Below are 13263 nucleotides of genomic sequence, written 5' to 3' on the forward strand. Positions count from 1 at the left end.
ACTGAGGCTGACATGTCACAATAACAGGTGCATCTGCAATATTTCAGTAGACAATCTACCTGCTGCAGTGAAAATGGATCCTTTCTTCAGGCTGACAGTGGCATCCTCCTCCCTGTCATTTGACCTGCCCCTGCATCCTCCGTGTCCCGATGTGCTGCCTTCCTGGGCTGTGGGCTGCCTGCCTGGCTCAGCAGAGTCTACTCTCCCTTCCTGCTCCCCATCAGCCCGGGCTCCATTCAAACACTTCTGGGGGCGGAGCTACAGCTGTAGCATCAGAGCAGCAGGCGACAGGGAGAAGGGGCAGAGCGGCTTGTTACTACAAGCTACCTGGCCACTGCGATACATGGGGAGGACTAGAGAGCGGCTGCCATAGCAACAACAGACGCTGCATGAGGAGCAGAAAGCGGCTGCCATAATAACAGATGCTGACGGCCCGGGACACCGCTTCTGCTCAGCGCATCATGTGGCTTGAGGTTCGTGGCACAGTGAGGAGGGTCCGTAGCACGTGCTTCGGATCTTCAGGCCTAACAACGCCCCTGCGCGCTGCAATCCTCGTCCTCGCAAAAACATTATTTTATGCAAACAGGGAGGGGGGGCCCGCGGCCGGGCCCCCCCTCAAGGCTTCAGGTCGGCGGGCCCCGTCGCGAATGCGACCTCTGCGACCTCCATTGCTACGCCCCTGGTATGTTTATTCATACTACATGAAGGGTGGTAAGATTGGTCTGTGATCTTTCAGTTTCCAAAGACTATAGTCTGATGTGTGTATGCACCTTAACATAAACCTGGAAGGGTACACTAGCTGGTTTTGGGGCCCAGAAGAACACCCAATACAGGAAATTTGGTTGCCCGCAGTTAATGGACAATTTGGGAGCCGCCATAGGTACTAATGCAAATATCGGCTATTGAACACCGAAAGGAGAAATTTGAGCAATCACATAGGTTTTTGAAAATTACAACATTGTCGTTTTTGAAATGTGCACTTTGGAGAGAAAGCCTTTTTTGCACACACGGGTGTCTGTGTGCACAACAAGCTTCCTCTCTAGGACTGCACATTTGCTTTGGCATTATTGCCCTTGAGAAAGAGACATCATTGTTTCGAAACTTTGGAACTTTGGAATATTGTAGTAATATGCAGCAAGACAGTATATTTTGATTAAAGTGATGACTATTTACTCTTCTGATCTAGTGGTTATCCAGTTACCAATGGTCTGAGCCTATACTATATGGGCCACATTCTATGGTGTGCATCACTTTTCCTACCTCTACTTAGTTTTTAGGGTTAAGAGTCAGGAAGGGGGCAGGGGGGGGGGGGTAGAGTTAGGCGTCAGGAAAGGGGGTTTTAAACATTAGAAAGAGTGACGTTTTTGGGAAAAAATGTATATTACAAATTTTTAATTTTTAAAAATTAGAATTTTAAAAACTGTAAAGTTCAAAAAGATAAGGTTAGGAAGGGGTGTATTAAAGGAGAACTGTAGTGAGAGGTATATGGAGGCTGCCATGTTTATTTCCTTTTAAGCAATATCAGTTGCCTGGCTAGCCTGCTGATCCTCTGCCTCTAATACTTTTAGCCCTAGACCCTGAACAAGCATGCAGCAGATCAGGTGTTTCTGCCATTTTTGTCAGATCTGACAAGGCAAGCTGCATGCTTGTTTCTGGTGTGAATCACACTTTTGCAGGTAAATAGCTCAGCAGGGCTGCCAGGCAACTGGTATTGCTTAAAAGGAAATCAATATGGCTGCCTCCATGTACCTTTCACTACAGTTCTCCTTTAAGGTTAGGCATTAGGAAGGGGAGGTTTTAGGGATAGGTGTCAGGAAGGGGGGGGCTGGTGTTTAGTTTAGGGTTAGGCATCAGGAAGGGAGGTTTTAGGGTTAAGCATTGAAGGGTGTGGGTTCTATGTGAGAGTAGGGTTAGGTTTAGTTGTAGTAAAATATCGGTAACATTTACCAATGTCTTAGGGCTCGTTTCCACTAGTGCGGTGCGAATCCCTGGGATTCCACCGCTGGCGAAATCGCATGCGGATGCGATTCCGCGTGCGTTTTTTGCCGCGAATTCGCATAGGCAGGGTCTATGCGAATTTAACCATGTCACTGCCTGACTCAATTTGTATTACTTTTCAAAAACGCACGTGCGTTTTCCCTATTAAATACATGGGCTGCGATTCGCCTGCATTCCTCACGCAGGCGAATTCTGCAGGCCCTACCGTGCAGAAAAATCCTGCACAGAAAAACGCACGAAAACAATGACAAGTGGAAACAGTCCCATCCACTTTCATTGCCTATGCGAATTCGCATGCAGGCCACGCATGCGAATTCGCCCTAGTGGAAACGGGCCCTTACGATCATCATTAAAGAGAATCTGTACTCTAAAATTCTTACAGTAAAAAGCATACCATTCTATTTATTCTATTTATTATGTTCTCCTGGGCCCCTCTGTGCTGTTTCTGCCACTCCCTGCTGCAATTCTGGCTTGTAATTGCCATTTTTAGGCAGTGTTTACAAACAAAAGACATGGCTTCTAACTACAGTGTGATGGGCTGAGAGGAACTCAGTCTCTGACTCATACAGAGCTTGGAGAGGGTGTGTATAGCTTCTGCCAATGACAAGCAGTGCAGCACATTCCACACATTCCAGCCTCAGCCAGAGCCGACAGAAGAGAGAAGATTAGATCATATAACAGAGGAACTTATAGGATAGAAGAAATAAGGCTGAAAATTTTGTTACAGAGTCTCTAACACTGTAAATATTTTTTCGTTTTCATTTGGCACCTAATTCACAAAGGTATTTACCATTTCGACTTCTATCTGCTTCACCCGGCGCCAATTTTCTACTCACGCCTCTACTTCTCTACTTCATGCACACAAGAAGGGGGGGAGGGGGGGGGGAGGAAGGGGCCCAGGAACTAGGGGGCACCTGATGCCACTTCTGAAAAGTTTCCCCAGGGCCCACTGAGGATGGAACCGGCCCTGTATTTATTCATCGCATTCAAACACACAACACATAGACGGGCGTATTTCCCATTGTCGCACACTGCACAATGTGCGCTATATGTTCAGTTTAAAACGTTTAACCTTCATTGTTCAGCCTCTCTGTAGCTAATCTCCTCCTGTCGTGTACAAAGTCACAAAGCAACGGACAATTTTATTTTCGGCTATCAGCAGATCTGAGTTCTTTTTACTTCAAAGCCTTTATTTTTTTGCGCATTTCTGGTAAAGCTTAATAGCCGTTACACTTTAATAAATCCCAGGCAAGCGCTCGTTAATACTGCACAGGACACCATGATGTCGGAGAAGCAGCCATGTCCTCCCGTCCCCCTGTTGGGGATTTCATATTAGACAATGCTCTTCGGGTCATTATGTCTGACAGGAGAGGAGCGCGAGCTTTGCTTGGCTATTTGATGCGTCTGTCTGAAGGTTCTGAGCATCCGGCCTGTGAAAATAAGTCCTGCGGGTCAATCGCCGCCGCATTTCCCATCACACCACATAATGCTTCTCAACAGCTTCTCTCTAAACAGAGCACAGAGGGGAATTAGATCCGTGTCAATCATTCGGCAGCATCTCAGCGCGCCAGACACACAGCTGCCTATCCGCGGCTCACAGCCATCGCCAACAATGAGGGTTTAATGACTGTTCTACCTGATCATAGAAACTTGCTTATGGAGTTGTTTGCTGGTTATAAACTGATCTATCATATGAAGGCTGCGATTTGCCCAAGTTACATCACATCTAGTGGATTTCTCCATCCAGTCCTCGGAGGTTGAGGTCCTCACACATTTTTAAAAAAGCGCAAATTAATTCATAAGACTGAATCAATGGCTCGAGCAAAACACACTTCTCCATCCATCCTTGACTAGGGTGACCACATGGGTTTAGCAAAAAGTAATCCAAATATATTTTGCATATACGGTGCAAAATTACGATTACGTAAATTTTTTGATCATCACTTTTTGTATAGACTGCATTCAGAAACTTAGAGGCTAACCAGGAGGAGATGCACAAACATGGGTTTTAGGACTGTCTATCACAGGCAGGTACCTTCCATAAGATACCTCAGGGCATGGGGACTGCAGCATGCAATGTGTAGGCCACGTCAAAGACTACTTAAAGAGACTCTGAAGCCATTTTAAAGACTAGTTTTTACCGGTTATTTAGCTTGAAGAGAAACTCCGACCAAGAATTGAACTTTATCCCAATTAGTAGCTGATACCCCCTTTTACATGAGAAATCTATTCCTTTTCACAAACAGACCATCAGGGGGCGCTGTATGACTGATATTGTGGTGAAACCCCTCACACAAGAAACTTTGAGGACCGTGGTACTCCTGGCAGTTTCCTGTCTGTGAACCTTGTTGCATTGTGGGAGAACTGTTTACAGCTGTTTCCAACTGCTAGAAAAGTAAGCAGCAGCTACATCACCTACCAGCAGTAAAAATGTCACCATGTAATAAATGTCAATGTAAATCAGGGATTTAAAAGATTTTACAATGGGCAAACACTGACAATCATTTATACATAATTATTTTAAAAAAGGAAGCACTTTTTTTATTACATTATTTTCACTGGAGTTCCTCTTTAACCTCCTTGCCGGTTATCCCGAGCTCAGCTCGGGGTAACCTGCGCAGGAGGATTTCTCAGGCCCAGCTGGGCCGATTTGTATAATTATTTTTTCCTACACGCAGCTAGCACTTTGCTAGCTGCGTGTGGTACGCGATCGCCGCTGCTACCCGCCGATTCGCTGCTACCCACCGCGCCGAGCCGCCCCCCCCTCCCAGACCCCTGCGCAGCCTGGCCAATCAGTGCCAGGCAGCGCTGAGGGGTGGATCGGGATTCCCTCTGACGTCCCGACGTCCATGACGTCGGTGACGTCATCCCGCCCCGTCTCCATGGCGACCGGGGAAGCCCTGCAGGAAATCCCGTTATGAACGGGATTTCCTGCTTACTCTCCTCGCCGGAGGCGATCGGAGTGGGTGGGGGGATGCCGCCGCTCAGCGGCTATCATGTAGCGAGCCCTGGGCTTGCTACATGATTTGAAAAAATTTTTTTTTTAAAAAGTGCTGCGCTGCTTCCTTGCCGACGGGAATTGGACCAGCAAGGAGGTTAAAGGTTGATGGTCAGTGCTAAAATGCTGCATTCCCATGTCAGAATGAGGGCTTTATACCCCTCAAATCCAGGGGCAAAAATTCACAACTTTCAAAGTTGTGGATTTTGCTGCCCGGGGAGGCAGAGCTTAGCGCTGTAGCTCTGCCTCTATTCACGTCAATCCACCACTGATCGCCGCCTCTGAAAGAAGACTAAGAGGGGCGGGGAGAGGCGGTGATCAGCGGGGTTTGACGTAAGTAGGGGCTGTAGCTCTGCCTCTACCAGGAAGCGCTTCCCGGTTTTAGCCCAGGGGATTTGGGGGTGATAAAACCCTCGTTCTGCCGCAGTAATGCGGCGTTTTAGCCCTGACCATCATCTTTAGGCTACTTTCACACCAAGACGTTGCGTTTTAGGGGACCTTAAGGTCGCATAACGTGCCCCTAACGCAACACATGGTGGTGTTGAAGTTGGACGTCAGATTGAGCTGCGTTATGCAGCTCTCAAAGCAGCCGCTCCAGGTTAGTGATGGGAAGTCTGGATATTTTTAAGGATTCGGATCATTTGAATCTGATCATTGAAAAGATCCGGATCTTTGAACCCGAATCATTTAAATCATTTCACTAGGGAAGCAGACTGGGTGAAATGACTAGCAGGACAGGACTTTCCCTGCACTGTACAGAATCTTCTCAAAAAATTTGCATATTGTGATAAAGTTCATTATTTTCTGTAATGTACTGATAAACATTAGACTTTCATATATTTTATATTCAAATACACGCAACTGAAGTAGTTCAAGCCTTTTATTGTTTTAATATTGATGATTTTGGCATACAGCTCATGAAAACCCACATTTCCTATCTCAAAAAATTTGCATATTTCATCCAACCAATAAAAGAAAAAAGTGTTAACAAAAAAGTCAACCTTCAAATAATTATGTTCAGTTATGCACTCAATACTTGGTCGGGAACCCTTTTGCAGAAATGACTGCTTCAATGCGGCGTGGCATGGAGGCAATCAGCCTGTGGCACTGCTCAGGTGTTATGGAGGCCCAGGATGCTTAAGCTCATCCAGAGTGTTGGGTCTTGCGTCTCTCAACTTTCTCTTCACAATATTCCACAGATTCTCTATGGGGTTCAGCAGGGCCGGATTACCGACCAGGCAACAAAAGCAGTCGCTTGGGACCCCATTCAGAGTCAAAGGGGCCCCATCAGCACATAAACCAGCCCTCGCCATCCTGTCAGCGGTGGCTGGATGGTGTAATGGTTAAAGGGACTCTGAGCTGTGCAGTAACTATGGAAAGATGCATATCATTTTAAAGCTCTCTTTCTCCTCTTTCCAACCATATATAAACGCCCTATGCCTTTTAGTTTTCGCTATATTCGCGATTGAAATCGTAGCCACAGGACGACTTTTCTCCAAAGTCGGCAGGTCGATTCAGCACAATGCAATGAAGTATAAGGAACTCAGGGAAATATAATTACAAACATCATGCTGGTAGGTGTGAGGATGTAATTAATTAGTTGTGGGTATGCTTAAAGGCATACCCACAGGCACTGCTCGGAGTCCCTTTAAGGGCTCTGCGTCTGACACAGGAGACCAGGGTTCGAATCTCGGCTCTGCCTGTTCAGTAAGCCAGCACCTATTCAGTAGGAGACCTTAGGCAAGTCTCTCTAACACTGCTACTACCTATAGGGCATGTCCTAGTGGCTGCAGCTCTGGCGCTTTGAGTCCGCTAGGAGAAAAGCGCAATATAAATGTTATTTGTCTTGTCAAATGATGCCGTGCGCTGCTGATTGTCTTCAGAGCCAGGCTCTCCTCCTAGGTCCCCCTCCTGCTACTGTGCGCTCTGCCGCTGCCCATTTCACCCTCCCTTCCCACAGAGAACCACAGCTGCAGCAAGAATGATAGCAGCAGATGGCAAACGCTCACTCACCTATCCATGATCCAAGCAATAAAGATCCCGTCATCTGAAACCCATCTGTCTCTTCTACAGTGCAGCCGCTCGCTCTGAACTTCCTGATTCTCAGATCAGACAGGAAGTAGTAATAGTAATAGTAACAAAGCGACAGCACTCTAGAGGATACGGATGGGCTCCGGATGACGGGACCTCTATTGCTTGGATCGCAAAAGGTGAATGTGAGTCATCTGGTGCTGTCATTCTCCCCCACTGCGGCTGCCTTCTCTGCTGGACTATCGTATTCACTGGGATGGAGGCTGCATTGTGGCTGTCTAGTTTGGGAGGAAATTGGTTGTTCGGTGGTGGGAGTGGTTATGTAATTCTGTCTGGGGAACGGCTTCCGGTTTGGCGGTGTCCAGAGCTTTCTGCTATTTCCAGGCTGGAGATGCAGGGGGAAAGTGCTGCTGCTGTGATATCTGGCGCCCTCTTCACAGGGGTGCCCCAGCCCCTGAGAGCAAATGTCCCAGCCATTCATCTCTCACTCTGCATTTTGCCGCTGCTATTCCCTGCATTGTGCACCCACAGAGGAAAGTGGGCTGTTGCCCATAGCAACCAGTAGCTTGGCTGCCCCGGTGTGTGTGGCATGTTGCTGTGCAGCTGCATCTTCTGATTCTATTACGACATGATGGGGGGGCCCAAATCAGTTACTTTGCTTAGGGCCCCATTTAGCCTTAATCCGGCTCTGGGGTTCAGGTCAGGAGAGTTGGCAGGCCAATTGAGCACAGTAATACCATGGTCAGTAAACCATTTACCAGTGGTTTTGGCACTGTGAGCAGGTGCCAGGTCGTGCTGAAAAATGAAATCTTCTACTGCATAAAGCTTTTCAGCAGATGGAAGCATGAAGTGCTCCAAAATCTCCTGATAGCTAGCTGCATTGACCCTACCCTTGATACAACACAGTGGACCAACACCAGCAGCTGACATGGCACCCCAGACCATCACTCACTGTGGGTACTTGACACTGGACTTCAGGCATTTTGGCATTTCCCTCTCCCCAGTCTTCCTCCAGACTCTGGCACCTTGATTTCCGAATGACATGTAAAAGTTGCTTTCATCCGAAAAAAAGTACTTTGGACCACTGAGCAACAGTCCAGTGCTGCTTCTCTGTAGCCCAAGTCAGGCGCTTCTGCCTCGGTTTCTGGTTCAAAAGTGGGTTCATGCTTCCATCTGCTGAAAAGCTTTATGGAGATGAAGATTTCATTTTTCAGCACGACCTGGCACCTGCTCACAGTGCCAAAACCACTGGTAAATGGTTTACTGACCATGGTATTACTGTGCTCAATTGGCCTGCCAACTCTCCTGACCTGAACCCCATAGAGAATCTGTGGGATATTGTGAAGAGAAAGTTTAGAGACGCAAGACCCAACACTCTGGATGAGCTTAAGGCCGCTATCGAAGCATCCTGGGCCTCCATAACACCTGAGCAGTGCCACAGGCTGATTGCCTCCATGCCACGCTGCATTGAAGCAGTCATCATTTCTACAAAAGGATTCCCGACCAAGTATGGAGTGCATAACTGAACATAATTATTTGAAGGTTGACTTTTTTTGTTTTAAAAACACTTATTTTATTGGTCGGATGAAATATGCTAATTTTTTTACATAGGAAATTTGGGTTTTCATGAACTGTATGCCAAAATCATCAATATTATAACAATAAAAGGCTTGAACTACTTCAGTTGTTTGTATTTGAATCTAAAATATATGAAAGTCTAATATTTATCAGTACATTACAGAAAATAATGAACTTTATCACAATATGCTAATTTTTTGAGAAGATCCTGTACATTCTGTATGTTCCTGTTTCTTCCAGACAGGCATCCACTGTGAACCGAATCTTTCATTGTGATCCGGATGATTCGACTCACAAAAAAGATCCGGATCAAATCGTTCATGATCCAGACAACACTACAGTTCCACCACGAGTCACCACAGTGCAGTGAATATTAATTAGCCATGTGGCTAGTCACTGAGCATGTGCAAACAATCTAACACAGCTCTATAGGGGTATATCGTACAGCATGCTGCACTTTCATTTAAAGTGCAGCGTTACTATGTAACGCAACGTGGGCACTGTGAACAGCACATTGATTTTACAGTGCTGTGAGTTAGGCTGCGTTACTGGCTGCTGTAACCTGGGACTTTAACCTCCCACTGTGAAACCAGCCTTAAGCTAAATAACAGGTAAAAACTAGTTTTTAAAATGGCTTCAGACTCTCTTTAAATCAGGCCTGAACTCAGAACTTCCTCTCTGTTCTAAAAGACATGCAACAGCATAATAACTTTTAAAGAAAAACATTTCTTTGTTACAGTGGATATAAATCCTGCAATAAATCTGCAGTGTGTCTACTTCCTGCTTTCATGGAAGCAGAAATATTGTTAACATCCTGTGCTTACAAATTAGCCCCTCTGCCGTGGCAGTCAGGTGACAGAGGGGAGATATCAAATTATAACTTATGATTAGTCACAGATGAGGGTAAATTACAGAGGCTTAACTCTCTAAATACACATGGAGTGCATTTCTCTATGTTTTCCTTCCGTCCTGTGCAAAAGTTCAGGTCCACTTTAAAATGAGCCTGAGATTCACTTTTTATGGAGGGAGACTCAACCCCAAGTCATGAAAACAAGACAAAAAGCATCTTACTACGACATACTTACACACGGCTAGCTAGACTATCGACTTTTACTCTACATACATAAGTCCATCCAATCAACTCTCTCATTGCAGAGTAATTCTTCGGCAAGACATTTTCTTTGCCAAAGTCAGAATCTGTAAGCCTCAGCCTATCAGAAAGCTGCTCCCATGAGTCAACTGTCACTAGACCAGTTGCCACTAATCCCATCTCCAATATCACATGACCAAAGAGGGCGACAACTGACCAATCGTAGAAGCTTAGCAAGGGAGGAAGGGGCGGGAACAATTTTCTTAGACCTCAGTCTCACACCGTAAGGGAGCACTATGGCGAAAAATGTTAAAATTTAAAATATGTGCAAACAGACAACTATTTACGTTTTTTTCTGGAGTAAAATGAACCATAAATTACTTTTCTCCTATGTTGCTGTCACTTACAGTAGGTAGTGGAAATCTAACAAAATTGATAGGTTTTGGACTAGTCCATCTCTTTATAGGGGATTCTCAGGGATTTATTTATTTTCAAAAGCACTTAGTGAATGGCAGTTGCTCTGTCCAACTGCCAAAAAACTGTGTAGGGAGCAGGGAAACTGGCCAGCATCATTGTTTAAATGCTTTTTAGGGAATATCTTCCTAAAGAATAAAGGCCATGCTGAGAATCCCCTATGAAGAGATGGACTAGTCCAAAACCTGTCGCTTCTGTCAGATTTCTACTACCTACTGTAAGTGACAGCAACATAGGAGAAAAGTAATTTATGGCTCATTTTACTCTGTAAAAAAAAAAACGTACTTCTTATTTGACTAGGTTTGCACCTATTTTAAATTTTACAATTTTTCACCATAGTGCCCCAAGAACTCCAGTGCAAATAATGTAATAAAAAAAGGCTTCATTTTTACAATAATTATGTATAAATGGTTTAGTCAGTGTTTGCCCACTGTAAAAAAGTTTTCATCTCCCTGATTTACATTCTGACATTTATCACATGGTGACATTTTTACTGCTGGCAGGTGATGCCAGTGGAAGGAGATGCTGCTTGCTTTTTTGGCTGTTGGAAACAGCTGTAAACAGTTTTTTTCCCACAATGCAACGAGGTTCACAGACAGGAAACTGCCAGGACCATTTCACCACAATATCAGCCATACAGCGCCCCCTGATGATCTATCTGTGAAAAGGAATATAATTCTCATGGGAAAGGGGGTATCTGCTACTGACTGGGATGAAGTTCAGTTCTTGGTTACGGTTTCTCTTTAAGTAGTTGGACACAGGCTCCCATTGTTTTAAAGACTTGCGCTAAAACAGAAAAATATCCAGGTAGCCGCTTCGGCCGCATTGCTAGTTTGGACACGTTTTGTACTCCAGCATGTCGGCTTTATGGATACACCACAAGAAAACGTTTTAGCCCCTGAAGCTATCGCTCCGACGCACAACAACCTCCCCTTTCCAAACCACTGACCCCTTTTCTGTAAAGTCAGGCGTCACACGTTGAAGAAATCTTTTTTTGTTTTGTTTGTCTATACAATTTTTTATACTGTAAGAAAAATAATAAGATCAACTAAAGGCAGCGCTTCAATAGAGGCCAAGAAATCTTCAAAGGCTACACCTGATTATGCAGCTGCTTCTGATCTAAGCTATCATTCTGGCTTCGCTATCAAGGGACAGGCGCGCATCAGGCTTTCTGCTTTGTAATGAAATTTCTTATTTAAGAGGATAATTGTGTTTTTCCGTCTTCTCGCAAACACTTGGAAGTTTTAATTACAGAACAGCCTGCTCTATAAAATAGAATAATGGCTGCTGGATTCCGGCTAATGAACTCTCTGTCAAGCTCCCGGGTTGTGTTTTATCTCTCCCCTCCTCCCGGACTTGCCGGCGAGCGGAATCTGTCAGGCGTTGGGAGAGACACCTCGTCAGTCGCGGCCCAAGTTCCACCGCTTCCCAAGCTTCGCGTTCTTCTGACTTACATTAATCGCCCTTTAAGTGGCATCCTTTGAGGAGCTCACGGAACATCAAGATGCTACTCAAGGATGAGAGAGCTTCGTAATTCTGCATCGCGGTGAATCTTCAGGACTATTATTTATTGTTTTTTAGTACAAACCAACTCCAGCCCCAGGGACGGAGCAAGACCAAGTTGCGCCTGGGGCAAGGTCAGGTTTTGGCGCCTAAAGGTCAGGCTTTGGTGCCTAAACTGCCATTCATTTTGCCGCCTTTTTAAGAATTCAACAAACTACGCCTGGGGCAAGATACCCGCTCGCCCCCCCCCCCCCCTAGATCGGTCCCTGTCCAGCCCCAATGCTTAAAGTGTACCAGAGATAAAAAGATAGGGAGAATCAATACTTACCCGGGGCTTCCTTCAGCCCCATAAGCATGTGTGAGTCCCTCACCGTCCTGCGGTCTGCCCCGGTAATTGCTTCAGTCGGGTCCAGTCTGGGTCTTCTGCACATGCATGGGAGGTCCGGGCATGTGCAGAAGACCCAGACTGACATGACTGAAGCAATTACCGGGGATGACCAAGGCTGAACGGCAGACCATGGGAGTCACGTGCTTATGGGGCTGGAGGAAGCCTCGGTTAAAGGAGTACTATCGATTGAAACGACTTTTTTTTTTTAATACTCTATATTAGTGTACACATTACCACTAGTGCTAGGGGCACTTTATTTATTCACCCAGGTCTCTCTCTCACTATCCCTGCTTAAAAATGTATTTCTCACACAGCTCATAGTAGTTTGGGTCACCCTGAGCTGCTTGGTTACTCTGTCACACAGCTCACAAATATATTTCACTGTGTCACTCACAGCATGCAGCAGACATGAGGAGAAATAGGCTGATCTGAGGTGGTAACAGGTAACTAAATGAGCTGGAATATTGCTGGAATATAACTAGCTATAACACTAGTCTGTGTTTACACTCAGACTGGCTGCCTGCTTGTGGTGAGTCACTCCAGGCTGCATTAAAGGGAAGGTCCAAGCAAAAAAAAAAAATGAGTTTTACTTACCTGGGGCTTCTACCAGCCCCATGTAGCCATCCTGTGCCCTTGTAGTCACTCACTGCTGCTCCAGTCCCCCGCTGGCAGCTTTCTGACCTCGGAGGTCAGGGCCACATTGCATACATTTTTACGCATTCCAGCTAGTGCAGGAACAAAAATTTACGTGTTGCACCACTAACGCGTAAAAATGTATGCCTTAATGTTCCTGCACTAGCGGGAATGTGTAAAAATGTACGCAATTCGGCCCTGACCTCCGAGGTCAGAAAGCTGCCAGCGGGGGACTGGAGCAGCAGTGAGTGACTACGAGGGCACAGGATGGCTGCATGGGGCTGGTAGAAGCCCCAGGTAAGTGAAACTCATTTTTTTTTTTTTGCTTGAACCTTCCCTTTAACTTTACAAGCTGCTGAGAGGGGCAGAGTCAATGTTTACAATTAGCATTATTAGTATCTTTATCAGTAAAGAGAAGCAAAGATAATAAACACACATTGCTAGAATCTTTAACCCCTTACCACCATATCAACAAGATTCTTTCAGCAAGGTGATAATTAAACTATAAACTGAGGAGTTGATAGCATCTCCCCTGTGCAGAGACATGGTCTAGCCCTCTGGGAGCTCAGT

General features: G+C 45.6%; 1 long non-coding RNA gene across 2 annotated transcripts in view; it reads left to right on the forward strand.

Annotated features, from left to right (window-relative positions):
* Positions 1–299: 299 nt before the first annotated feature.
* LOC137535950 (uncharacterized) overlaps positions 300–13263 on the forward strand; it is a 49159-nt gene continuing 36195 nt past the window's right edge. The window contains exon 1 of one of the 2 annotated variants that reach the window (XR_011024483.1): positions 300–473. This is a non-coding gene — a long non-coding RNA (uncharacterized lncRNA). Of the gene's footprint in view, positions 474–10252; positions 10387–13263 lie in introns of those variants that run through there. The other variant, XR_011024484.1, reaches the window with a different exon arrangement.

This window comes from Hyperolius riggenbachi, chromosome 10 (assembly GCF_040937935.1).
Source record: "Hyperolius riggenbachi isolate aHypRig1 chromosome 10, aHypRig1.pri, whole genome shotgun sequence".
NCBI classification, from domain to species: Eukaryota; Metazoa; Chordata; class Amphibia; order Anura; family Hyperoliidae; genus Hyperolius; species Hyperolius riggenbachi.